The sequence below is a fragment of the Triticum urartu genome, chromosome 4A, assembly GCF_056163025.1.
Source record: "Triticum urartu cultivar PI428250 chromosome 4A, HENAU_Tu73, whole genome shotgun sequence".
Classification (NCBI taxonomy): Eukaryota; Viridiplantae; Streptophyta; class Magnoliopsida; order Poales; family Poaceae; genus Triticum; species Triticum urartu.
This window is the reverse complement of record NC_141876.1, coordinates 384,226,574-384,240,450: the sequence shown is the minus strand read 5'-3', so window position 1 is coordinate 384,240,450 and position 13,877 is coordinate 384,226,574.

Here is a 13,877-nt window from a genome sequence, read left to right as displayed (position 1 = left end):
TATTCTCCAATGATTACAATCTCTCGCTTTTCCATTACATGTCTGAACTCAACACCTTGATACAAAAGAGTTGTTCCCACTACTTCTACTACTACTACTACTACATTACTTCTCACAGACACAACTAATTATCACAAGTCTCCTTCTCCTTGGGACAATCCCTGGCAAAGTGCCCTGCTTCATTACAACGAAAACATATTACTTCTGACAAGTCCCGAGGTTTCCTTATGATTATATAGCCTCCAATACTTGGGTCCTTTATGGTTTTATTTCCGTTCCAATCAGGGCTTCTATATCCTATGGGTCATACTCTACTTCCTCCGTCGGGAATTCTACTAGATCCCCATTCATACAATTCTGGGAGATGTGTCCTTCTTCTCCACATGAATAGCAAGACTTGGTGTAGGGCTTAATTGGGTCTTCTTTGGGTGTGTCCTCCACCTCTTCCTTCATCACAGATTCTTCTAAAATTTCCATGAGGGCTACTTTCATTGCTTCCTTCTTCTGTTGGATGGTTCTTTGTACCATGGGGTAAATGTGACACTGAGAAGGGTAGTGGGTAGTCCCTTCACATAAGAAACAAGTGATCTGCCTAGTTGGGCATTCTTCAGCTAGGTTACTTCCTTCACAATTAGGGCATTCATCCTTGTGTTCTTTATGGTTGTGTCCTATTTCTCCACAAATCTTGCATGCACAAGGTTTCTTCATATCCTTTCCAGAAGGCTTCAATTTCAGGGACACAAACCGAGACTTTAGCAAAGTCAACTTAAAATCTGTCCAAGTGGTTACTCCTTGCCATCCATTGATGGTTTGGTACATCCTCCACCAAGTAGAAGCACCTCTTTCAAAACACTCAAGAGCATGCTGGGTCATATTCTTTCCGACTATAGTTCTATTCTTCATGAAATCTTCCATGTTCCGAATCCATTGGCCCGTCTCCAATTGAGCCATCGTTCCAGAAGAATATGGGTTCATCTCCATTCATCCTCTATTGGGTCCATGGGTTTGGGGTGAGATGAGAGAGACAGAGAGGGATACACACAATGCAAACAATAGTTTTGAAAAGACAGATTTTATTTGTGGCTATCGAAAAAAACATCAAACAAATGACAGCTCACAAACGTCGCATCTAACGTAGGTGTATAACAAGGGTTTGGTCTTCTAAGGGTCAACGCCGCCAAACTCTTCAAGTCTTGTTCATGTCTCCGATGGCTTCTTCCGATCGTGCTTGTCCTTCCCAAGTTCTTTTGCCAGGTCAACTCTGTTAACGTGAAGTCTCTCGTGACGTCCTTTAATGTTCTGGAGTTGCGTTCCAAACTTCTTGGTTTCAACATCCTTGGCATGAACCACGGTCCTACTATCCTTCAGTTTTTGACGAATCTCCGGTATCTCGAGGTTTTGCTGCTCCAGCTTGGCTACTTTCAGCTTCTAGGTCCCGTGTTCTTCACAGAATGCTTCCTCGTCATATACGGCTTCTTGCAGGTCCATCTTAAAATTCTTGATGTAATACTCCAGATCCTGGCGATACACCAGCTAGAGTTAAAAGTGCATCCCTTGCTAATAGATGCTCCATCAGCCTTCTACCATGCAATCCTTCCGAAGAAATGCATGCTTAACTCAGCACAGTGACAATAGCGTAAGCAGGCGATAACATCATGGATAGTTGTGTTTCTTCCCTTGTCATTTCCATGAGCTATCATTCCGTAGTTGATATCTCCTGCCTTAGGGTTTCTTGACAAAACTTTGAGTTCTAATGCTCCATGTTCTAGTCTTTGTCCAACACACGTTGATCTCGGGTATTGACAGCTTCCATAGTCTGTCAAGTTCCATAAGTGTAGCCTTACTAGGTCATACTAATTCTGGAAATTCTTCATAGCCTCCAAATTCTCCTAGTCTTCAGAGTCTTCAACCGTTGCAGTTTCCATTATTATAATGCACGGTAAAATCCTCTTCATTCCGAAGTGGTCTTAGTTGTCTGATATCTTGTACTTCTTGGAGTAGTCTCATCGGTCGAATCTTTGTGTGGTCAAAAGGGGAAAAGGGTATTTTGTCTCACTAAAAGGGAATATTTGAATAAGCTCAGAAAAGAAGAGAGGAAAAGATCTTTTTGAAAATGAAGTTGTAGAGAAAAATCTTTCCTATGGGCTTGCTAGTTTCTAGGGGTCACGTCCTATAGTCAACCTGCTCTGATACCATCTTGTAGCGCCCGACCTCTGATGGTCAAGTCTCTGTGCTTATGTGTCATCCCTGGATCGGTATGCTGACACACACAGTACTCGAGGATTTATAACCGAGGTAAATCACATGTATAAAGTAACACAAAAACTAATACCTCAATCCAAAAATAGCAGAAGTAATGACAAGGTTGTGGATTCCCATCAACACCAACGACAAAGTTGAGTGTAGAAATCGTAACCCTAACGTATCACTTACTCGTCGTAAGAATCCTGCAACATGAGATGTTGCAGCCACAAAGGGTCAGTACATTGAATGTACTAGCAATTTCACACCATAGGATAAAGATGAATAATGGCTATCACTATATGCATATTTGGCTGGTGGTAAAGCTCTATGGTTATGATGTTTTTGCGAAAAGCCAATTTTTCCCTACAACAAAGGATTATATTTTATTTAACTACAAAGTTGGTTGCAAATTATTGAGAAGGTTCGTCCAAATCAATCCCAAAGTAATAATTATGACCCAACAAATTATTTAGGTAAAGTGATGAGATCAACATAATAATCCAAGAACCAGATACTCAAGATGTCCATAACCGGGGACACGGCTAACCATGATTAGTTTATACAATCTGCAAAGGTTTGCGCACTTCTCCCCACAAGACTCGAATACATCCATGGTCGGAGATTCGAGACACCGTCTTTTTGAAGCATTAACTCTCTACTTTGGATAGACAGTACCACCTACAACCCACTACATCTGCTAGTCTACCTCTTCGAGAGCTTCATGGAACTTACTCAACTATGCCAGAGCCCATAATGGCTTGTGGCTGCACACGGAAGTTTCTAGCATGAATAATCTTATGATCCCTTTGAGCCTGGGTGGCATTCCATAGGGTGATCACACGGGTCCTCCGGGATCCCCTTGGGCAAGCACTGGGTTCTCCAGGTTCCCGGGCAAACCACTGGGTACTCGAGGGTGCCCCAACCAATCCACCCAGATGTGTATTAAAGTAGCCACCTTAAGTGAACCATTAATGATAACTCTCACATCTATCATGAATACACTCAACCAATCCACGTCTACAAGCATAGCATAGTAGTATAAGTATAATGTAGAAGTAACTCCCAATGTTTGAATGCAGGACAATAGGTTCCTACCACATCAACTACTTCCAATACCCACATGTTATCAATTCCTAACCATGCAGTGTTTGAGGATGAAACTAATGCATAAAAACTAGTTATAAAAGGGATATGATCAAAGTGTGAACTTGCCTTGTATAGTAGATGAAGATGATTCACACTCATAACTCCTGATAGTTCTACTCGTCACACTTCGGTCAATCCATCGTAAGCAAGCAATAGTAACCACACATAAGCAATCACTCAAAAGATCAGAAGAACGAAGAAGACAATTCGGAAAACATCAAAACCATGAAAATAACTCTTGCAACATAAAACAATTTCTAACAGTACCAAAATTATGTGAATTTGGCCTTATCAGAAAGTTTAGGTCAAGTGCTTCGATTTGCAAAAAGAATCAACTAAATTGGAGTTACGAAACTCAAGTTATGTTCAAAAGAAGTTTAAATATGAATCTGAACAAATTTCAAAATTCGAAAATTTCAAAAAGTTGATGTGACAGGTTCACTCGATAGGTGAAAAAAATACGAATCTATAAGCGTTGGTTTCATCTAATTTGGATAAACGTGTGAAAAGTTATGATTATTTGAAAAAGCAGGGCCAAACTATTTTACGGAAGAAAATTAGCTACGGCTAAAAGAATTCAGTGTCTAATATGTCAATATAGAGACTAATTAATAATCTAATTATTCTACCATACTATTCTAGAAAATAATAAACTATGGAAGTATAAAAAGAAAACGAAGAAAGATACCTTTATAAGGTAGAGAAAAGACGACTTCGGAGAGAAGTGACAATTTTCAGAAGTCCCACCGGAGGAACAAAATATTTTTCTTTAATGAATCTAGCCAAACCAAAAATATTGATTTAACCCAAATTGGATGATTTTTTGGAAGCTCTATGGGTCTATATTTATAGGTGGAAAAGAGGCTTATAGGTTAAAGGCTAGGCAATGTGGGACTAAATATAGACGAAAATAAACGAAACAGAGAAGAAAAAGGCTAAATGCCTCGCACCGGCCTAAAGGACTCGGTCGGCCGCGCGCTGTAGTTTTTTTTAAAACAAAATTCGGCCTAAGAAAAAAATGAAAAGGCTGGCTGGGCTTGGCCCATATAGGAAGAAAAAGAGAGATGAGGTGCCTGCTGCCACTATGCTACGCGTGTAGGCGATAAATAAATATGGGCCACACGTACAATTTTTTTAAATAGAAACAAAAGGAAAACTGAATAATGAAAATAGAATAAAATTATATATAGGCATATTATATATCAATTTCCAGAAAAAGATTTTTTACAACATGACCATTTTTCTAACATCAAATAAAATACACAAAAATTCAAATAAATCAAACAGTACTACTGATCTAATAAAATCCAATAAAAATCATTTTAAAAAATACCAAAATAATTTCAAATTTATTTCTCTCCAATTTTCTAATGTATGGAATCATTTTACCATATTTCCATATATTTTATTTTTGAAGAAAAATAATTTAAATAAAACCCAAATAACTCCAAATTGAAAAATAATTTCAAAAGGACTTTGAATTTAATTATCTTAAAACTTACATCTCATATTTCATATGTTTTGAAGAAGTCATTTTATCTTCTCTCATGAAAATCATTTAGTTGCATAAAGTTTCTGAGTTTGAAATATTTCCCAATGAAATTCAAATATTTTCAAATACCCATTTCATATAAATGGAAGAAGTCGTGTTAACTTCTCTCCAGGGTTTTGTGATGAAAAGTATTTGAATTCATGGAGATCATAAAATGCAAAATGAAAGTTTGGGAAAGTCCTTTTATTCCCTCTCATTTTACTTTCAAAAAGTTTTGAATTACACTCAAGCAATCACACCATAATCAAACAATCAATCAAATCTATCTATTTACTATAACATTCCAAAATTTAGAATTTTGGGATGTTACAATATGCCTACACTTCCAACATACATTTTCTGAGGGAGAACCACCTAAACTTGTGTTGAGGTCAAGATATTCCATTCCAACCACATAAATCTTGATCTCTAGCCTTTCCCAAGTTGCTTTCCACTCAAATCATCTTTCTACCAAATCCAATCCTATGAGAGAGAGCTGAGTGTTGGGGAGACTATCATTTCAAGCGCACGAGCAAGGAGTTCATCATCAACACACCATCTATTACCTTTTGGAGAGTGGTGTCTACTATATTGGTTAGGTGTAACTTGGGAGCCTCCGTCAAGATTGTGGAGTTGAACCAAGGAGTTTGTACGGGCAAGGAGATCGCCTACTTCTGAAGATCTACCCTAGTGAGGCAAGTCGTTCGTGGGCGATGGCCATGGTGGGATAGACAAGGTTGCTTCTTCATGGACCCTTCGTGGGTGGAGCCCTCCGTGGACTCGCACAACCGTTACCCTTGGGTTGAAGTCTCCATCAACGTGGATGTACGATAGCACCACCTATCGGAACCACGCCAAAAATCTCCGTGTCTACATTGCGTTTGCTCCCCCCAAACTCCTCCCTTTACCTTCATATGCAATTGTTTTACATTCCACTGCTATACTCTTAGAATTGCATGTGTAGGTTGATTACTTGAATTGTGATAAGTTGCTAAAATCTGCCAAGACTTAAAATTGGGAATAGGCTAGATTTTCATTTGGTCAAGTAGTCTAATCACCCCCCTCTAGGCATACTTTCGATCCTACAAGTGGTATCAGAGCTTTGGTCTCCACTTGCTTTGATTTCCATAGCTTTTGATGATCATAGCCTTGGTTTCACAACCTAGCAGAGTATGGCGTCTACTGAGAGAAATTACCACCGTAGAGGTCCTTACTTTGATGGTACTAATTTTGCTAGATGGAAGCATAAGATGAAAATGCATATTCTTGGACATAACCCCGCCGTTTGGGCTATTGTGTGTATTGGCTTGCAAGGTGAAATCTTTGGTGGGAGAGAACCGAACCGTGAAGCTACCACGAAAGAGTTGAAGATGCTGCAATACAATGTTCAAGCTTGTGATATTCTCTTCAACGGATTGTGCCCCGAAGAATTCAACAAAATCAGCCGTTTTGAGAATGCAAAGGAAATTTGGGATACTTTGATTGATATGCATGAAGGTACCGACTCCGTCAAGGAATCCAAATTGGATGTGCTTCAAAGTCAACTTGACAAGTTCAAAATGAAGGATGGTGAAGGTTTCGCTAAAATATACTCTAGGCTTTCTCTCATCACAAATGAGATTGCTGGATTAGGAAGTGAAGAGATGACCGATAGATTCATCGTCAAGAAGATCCTAAGAGCCTTGGATGGAAAATATGATACCGTGTGCACATTGATCCAAATGATGCCCAATTACAAAGATCTCAAGCCAAAGGAAGTCATGGAAGAATTGTTGCTCATGAGATGTCACTCAAGGATAAGGAAGAGCTTCACAACAAGTCAAGTGGTGCTTACAAAGCCTCATGTGATGCTTCCACATCATCAAGTGAGAAACAAACCTTCAACGAAGAATTGAGCCTAATGGTGAAGAACTTCAACAAGTTTTACAAGAGTAGAAGCAAGGAAAGAAGTTCCAAGTCAAGGTCCTACAATGACAATAGATCTTCTAGTCATGAGAGAAATTGATATAATTGTGGAAGACCCGGACACTATTCCAATGAGTGTACGGCTCCCTACAAAATAAGAGAAGATTCTCCTGAAAGAAGAAGTAGAAGAGAAGAATCACCACCAAGAGAGAGAAGGAGTAGAGATGACCATTATGAACGAAGAACATCATGGAAAAGCAAGGATTCGGGAAGGAAGGACAAGTCATCAAATAGCTACACAAAACGAAGACATCAAGCTCAGGTTGGTGAATGGGTATCCGGCTCTGACTCCGACGATCACTCCAAGAGAAGTTATCACTCCGACTCCAAATATACTCAAGATGAAGGTGTTGCCGATCTAGCACTTGTGTTAACCAACTCCTACAACATATTTGACTCACCAAATGAAGGTATTGGAAGATGCTTCATGGCTAAAAGCCCAAAGGTATCACACCCCGACTATGTTTATTTCAATAGTGATGAATATGATTTGCTAGGAGATGATGATTTACTTGTTGACAACTCTAGTTATTAAAACTATGATGAACTTGCTATTAATCATGCTAATCAAGATAAAACGAATGATAATGATAAGAAGGAGATTGAGCATCTAACTAGAGAACTAAACACTCTTAAGTTAGCTCATGAAACTACCTTGGAAGATCATCGAGAACTTTTAAAGACTCATGAGAAGCTACATTTTGAAAAGCTCAACCTTGAGAAAGAGCATGAGTTCTTAAAAGCAATCAATGATGATCTTCACAAGAAAAGTTCTTTTTACATTGCCAAGCGTTTACTCTTATCTACTTACATGCCACAAGTTAAATCTAGCAACAAGAACAAGAAAGATTCTTCCTCTAGTAGTGACAACAATCATGCTAAATCCAATATTGTTGCTTCTAGTAGTTCTCTTGATTCCACAAATGATTCTATTAGCCAAGTTAAACTTGAGCAAGAAAATAGCTCATTGAAGGGAATTATAGAGAAAGGTGTTTACAAGAGTCTTGCCGGAAGCGAGCAATTTGAGGAAATTGTACGCAAGCAAGGAAGACACCGGAAGAATCAAGGTGTTGGTTTTGAACGAAATTTTAATGCCAATGGAGTTGAGTGGGAAGAAGATCAATAACCCAAGACAAAATTTGTTCCTCAACAAGAGAAGTATGATCCTACTTATTTCCAAGGAACACAAGCTCAAGATGATCTTCCACCACAAGACCACAAGCTAAAAGACAAGGACAAGCTTCAAGAGGAGATTGATGCATTTGAAGAAGCACCTAAGGCCTTGGTCAATTGGGTTCCCAAGACTACATCAAGATCCACTTCATCAAGTACGACTACAACTCCAAGGATTCCCATCAAGATGGTGTGGATCCCTAAGAAGAAGAACTAGAAAGTTCTTGAGGGTGACTCCGCCAACATACTTCACTCTTATCATCTTGGCAAGGACAAGTGCAAACAACTTCCATATCTTGCACTAGTTCAAGGAGTCAGAAATCCTCTTGTTGGTAGGACAAGGGACAAGGTAACCTAATTATTTCATGGACATCATCCTATGTGACTATCACTCTATGTCTATGGATATCCTTGTTTGTTCCTTGTGGGACTAACCCGTGTAGGTATTGCAAGTGCAACTCACTCCAAAAGATTGCTCCGAATGATCTACATCAACATTGAGCATCTACATCTTCAACACCTACAATAAGTCATCATCGACAAAACCCAAGGTTAGTTCATCCCTCTTAGGGGGGATACCATATCTAGGGGGAGCTTTACTCTAATAAATTGAGCTAAAGCAACTCTAATGATGTGAGCACAACAATGCTTTATGTAAAAGTGGCAACCCCACTTGTGCTTAAACGATGAGTATGACCTATGATCAAATGTTATCATTTGACTCCTAAGTCAATATACTCATATATAGATGACCTAATCATCGCGAAATTGCTTGATAGATGCTAGAGTGATTGTGCATGCTTTGTCACATATTTCATTTGTCATTTTATTGTGTGAGCATGTTGGATGCATATTTTACTCATTCAAGGACATCCGTTTGTTGCTTTGATTGTTTGGCTTTTTCTCCTTTGCCAAATGGATGGCCAAGAATGCCTAAGAACTCCCTCTAGCTATCTATGCTTTTCTCATCTCAAACTCTATTCATGCTACATCACAAAATTTGATCAAGTCAGATTCGAACCACTCTGTGTGAGGAGCACTTGGAGTCCCCGATTCGTCGTAGACTTAAACTTCCAAAACCTCTTTGTGCATTTCGGTATGACCGAGTCATCCATTTCGGTCACACCAAGATCACTAAGTTGATCTAGGTTTTCAATCTCGGTGCAACTGATTAGAACTTTTCGGTCACACCGAGTTGCAGCAACCGCTTGCGATTCTCCATCTCGGTGCCACCGAGTTGTTCCACTCGGTCACACCGATAGGGTTGGGATATATAAACCCACGGGTGAGATTTTGGAAATGTCTTCGAATCCTCTCAGCCCGTGCATATCCTGCTCTGCCGCCTCGGGTCTCTGGATCGTCCTCTCGCCACTGGTTTCCATCGCCGTCAATGGATTTCTGCCCCTCCGTTGCCACTATAGCGAACTCTGCTGAATTAGGGTATGAGTTCGTTCCTTTGTGCTATTCCTTTAACTCCGATTCATAGCACATTACTTTGCCATGATCATGACCATGTATGCAATCTATCTGTCCACTGAAAACATCCTTTAGATTAGATTGGATTTGAAAATTTAGGATTAGGTCTCCGCCGAACTCATCTCGGACCGACCAAATTGTAGAAATCGATCTCACCGATTTGGCTTAGGCCATTGCAGTTGCACTTTCGATCTGACCGAAAACTGCAAATCGGTGTGACCGAGTTCGATTCTTTGTGAAACCCTAGCAGTCTCGGTGCCACCGAACTGTGACTCAGTCTGACCGAGTTCACTAGTTTAGGTTCCAAAAGCTTCTTCGGTCTCACCGAGTTTACAAATTGGTAGCTTTGAAATTCTTTCTGTGAGGAACTAAAACTATGTTTTTAAGTCATCCACTTTTTGCAAAAACTCTGCACTTTGTGATGCTCATCCACACTACCTCATCTATATCTATTCACAAGGTCTGCTGTAAGTAAGTTTGTAGAGATGTCTGACTAGAGCGACACCCAGAACAAGTCAGAGGAACAGGTGCAATTGAGTGAGGGCACTAGTTCCTCTAGCACTTCTGATGATGGCAGCAGGAGCACACCAAGCAACTTGCCCAAGACAGCCACCAGGACAAGGAAGAAGAAAACCTCAGATTCTGAATATGAGGACCATGTGGCTGTAGAGGAGGAAGTCAGCTCCAAGAAGAAGGTGTTGAAGAAGGAATATGGCACATCTGCATCAACAAAGCCTGGCTTGCACAAGAAGGCCCCTGCCAAGAGGGTGCCAACCTTAAAGGTGTGATCCTCAATTGCTGAAACCTCCAAGCCAACTGAAGAGGTTGTTGGAGAAGGAAAGAAGAGGAAGGAAAGGGTCAAGAAGACCACTACCAGAGTGCTTGGTAGATCCTCCATTATGAGAGATCCAGAAGAAGAGGAGGAGGAAGAGGATGCTGCACCAGCTCCCAAGTATCAGAAGCTTAGAGGAGATGCAATTAAGCCAGGGGTTGCTCCATCTAAGCCCAAATCTGCTCCCAAGGCTGCTGCTCAGAAACCCCCAAAACCCAAGAGGAACACCAGGAGTATACCTGCTAAGGAGAAGAACAATGCCCGGTGCTTGAAGCTTAAGAAGAGGAAGATGATTCTCATGTTTTGAGGAAGTTGAAGCCCAAAATTCGTGACCACAATGATGCTCTTCCAGTTGCTGAGGACATGCACATCAAGAAAGATGCAGGACTGAGATTGTGGAGACAGTCTGATCCCTATGCTATGAGGAGGAGGACTGCAGTTGACTACAAGTTCCATACAAAGGGACAACAAGACTTCTATGAGACAATTTTACTTCACAAGAATCCCATTGTGTGTGACATGAAATGGGTGGATTGGGAATACATCCAGGAGAATGAAGATCACTTCCCAGGAGTTTATGACAGGTTTAAGGCATGTGGAGTAGATGAGTTTGTTGGACAAAAGCACACCAAATGGAATGATGAGCTGATCATGCAGTTTTACTCCACTGCCCACTTCTATCCAGATGGGAGGATAGTATGGATGTCTGAAGGTACCAGGTACCAGTCCAAAGTTGAAGAATGGGCCAAGCTAATCAATGCCCCCGAAGAACATGAAAATGATTTGGATGTGTATGCCACCAAGAAGAAATACCACAAGTCCATGGCAAACATGTACAAAGAGATCCCTGATAAGGCTTTGGAAACACATAAGCTTGGATTTGTACACTTCTTGTTGTCTGGTCTGCCTACTATTAACTGGATCTTAAGGCACACATTGCTACCCAAGTCAGGAGATCACAAGATGATCAGAGGACACTCCATCACATGCTGCAAATTTTTGATATCCCTCAGAAGTTCAAAGTTATGATTTTGATTGTAGAAACGATCAAGAGGACTGCTGCCGATCAAAAGAGGAGTTGTGGGTATGCTCCACATATTCAGGAGCTCATCAATTCTAAGATGCGCACAGGAATTTATTTGCTGGATAAGGAGCATCTACCCTTACATCCTGAGTTTGAAGCCAACACTGTTGTGATGAATGAGGAGGAACCATCATCAGCTCAAGTCTAGGAGAAGAGAGCCAAGACAAAGGCTGAGAAAGCTACCAAAATGCCCAGTGTTGAAGAAGCATCTCAAGTTTTCCCGAAAAGCAAGAAATATCAATTAGGCTATTTGATTCAAGCTACACTATGGATTGAGAAGGGCTTGGCCACCCTGACTCAGAATCAGGAGAACCTGGAGAGGATTGTGGAGACAAAATTCTATGATCTTGACCTAAAGGTGACTGAGATTCAGACAGCAGTTGAGCAGCTTCAGGAGGAAGCAGAGGATAGGAGAGGAAAGGTAACTACTGATGCTTTTTAGCGTGTGCCACGAGGTCCAAGATCTGATGTAGTGCCAGTTTCAGATGCTAGAGCTACAGTGTCAGTACCAGCAGCTACAGCTCCAGTGCCACCTCCAGCACCCACTCCACCTCCACCAGCTCCAACTACATCATCGGAAGCCTTCGTCCTTGGATTTCTCTCTACACCACCTCCCGAAGACGAAGCCTGAGAGACCTACACTATGCATTTTCGAACTTTTTGGTAACTTGTTGCCAAAGGGGGAGAAATATGTATAGATCATAGGCTTCGAGAGAGTGTCTTGCTTTTGGTTGAACTTTTTTATTGTGTGCTTGTCTGAGATACTTTATGTCATAATGTCCTTGTGAGATACTTATGTGATCATGTGGTTGATCATATGCTACCTTAATGCTTGGTTGAATGATACTATCTTTTATATCTCATATATGATCATTCACTTGCTTGGTGATGAGTGCATGCTTTTAATTTCTATCATTTTGAGCACACCACCAAGATGTATGTGACACGGAAGAGTAACCCATGAACCTAATCGATTGTGCATTTGCATTCAAAAGCAAATTTTAAATAATGCACAAATTAAGGGGGAGCTCTTGATTGTCACATACTTCTCAAAGCGACGATGTATTTCAATCTTATTGTCATTTGTCGAAGCTTTGATCTATATGTTGTCATCAATTACCAAAAAGGGGGAGATTGAAAGTGCAACTATCCCTGGGTGGTTTTGGTAATTCCTAACAACATATAGCTCATTGAGCTAATGCTATTTGAAGATAAATATTTTAGGAAAGCTCAATGATAGGCATGGCATGGATTAGAAAGTGGACCCCTCAAAATGCTAAGGGCAAAAGATTGGCTCAAGCTCAAAGCACAAGACTCTACATTTTACTTTTAGTGATCTAGGATCACATTGAGTCCTTAGGAAAAGCCGATACTATTAAAAGGGGGTGAGGTGTTGCTTAATGAGTTACTTGCTCAAAATGCATAGTGATATGCTCCAAAAACCCTCAACTACTTTCTCACATCCACATATGTCCCAAACCAAAAGTCAAAATCGGCCCCACCGAAATCTTCTATCTGGCGCCACCGAGTTCACTTGACATAGCCACTGCCAGAAACCCTAGTCACTTCGGTCTCAATGATAGGGATCTCGGGCTCACCGAGATGGGATTCCAAACTCGTTGTTTCCCCTTCGTAATGTTTCGGTCTAACCGAGATGAGTGATCGGTCCCACCGAGATTGCAATGCAAACTCTCTGTTTCCCGTTCATGACATTTCGGTCTAACCGAGATGAGCGAATCGGTCCCACCGAGTTTGCCTGACCAACTCTCTATTTCTCTATTACCAAAATCGGTCCCACCGAGTTTGTGTAATCGGTCACACCGAGATTACATTATGCCCTAAACCTAATGGAATCGGTCCCATCGAAATGCCTAACGGTCACATTATGAACCAAATCAGACTGACCGAGTTTTATGATTCGATCCCACCGAGTTTGGTGATTTGTGTGTAACGGTTAGATTTTGTGTGGAGGCTATATATACCCCTCCACCCACTCTTCATTAATGAAGAGAGCCATCAGAATATGCCTACACTTCCAACATACATTTTCTGAGAGAGAACCATCTACATTTGTGTTGAGGTCAAGATATTCCATTCCAACCACATAAATCTTGATCTCTAGCCTTGCCCAAGTTGCTTTCCACTCAAATCATCTTCCTAGCAAATCCAATCCAATGAGAGATAGCTGAGTGTTGGGGAGATTGTCATTTGAAGCACAAGAGCAAGGAGTTCATCATCAACACACCATCTATTACCTTTTGGAGGGTGGTGTCTCCTAGATTGGTTAGGTGTCACTTGGGAGCCTCCGTCAAGATTGTGGAGTTGAACCAAGGAGTTTGTACGGGCAAGAAGATCGCCTACTTCGTGAAGATCTACCCTAGTGAGGGAAGTCCTTCATGGGCGATGGCCATGGTGGGATAGACAAG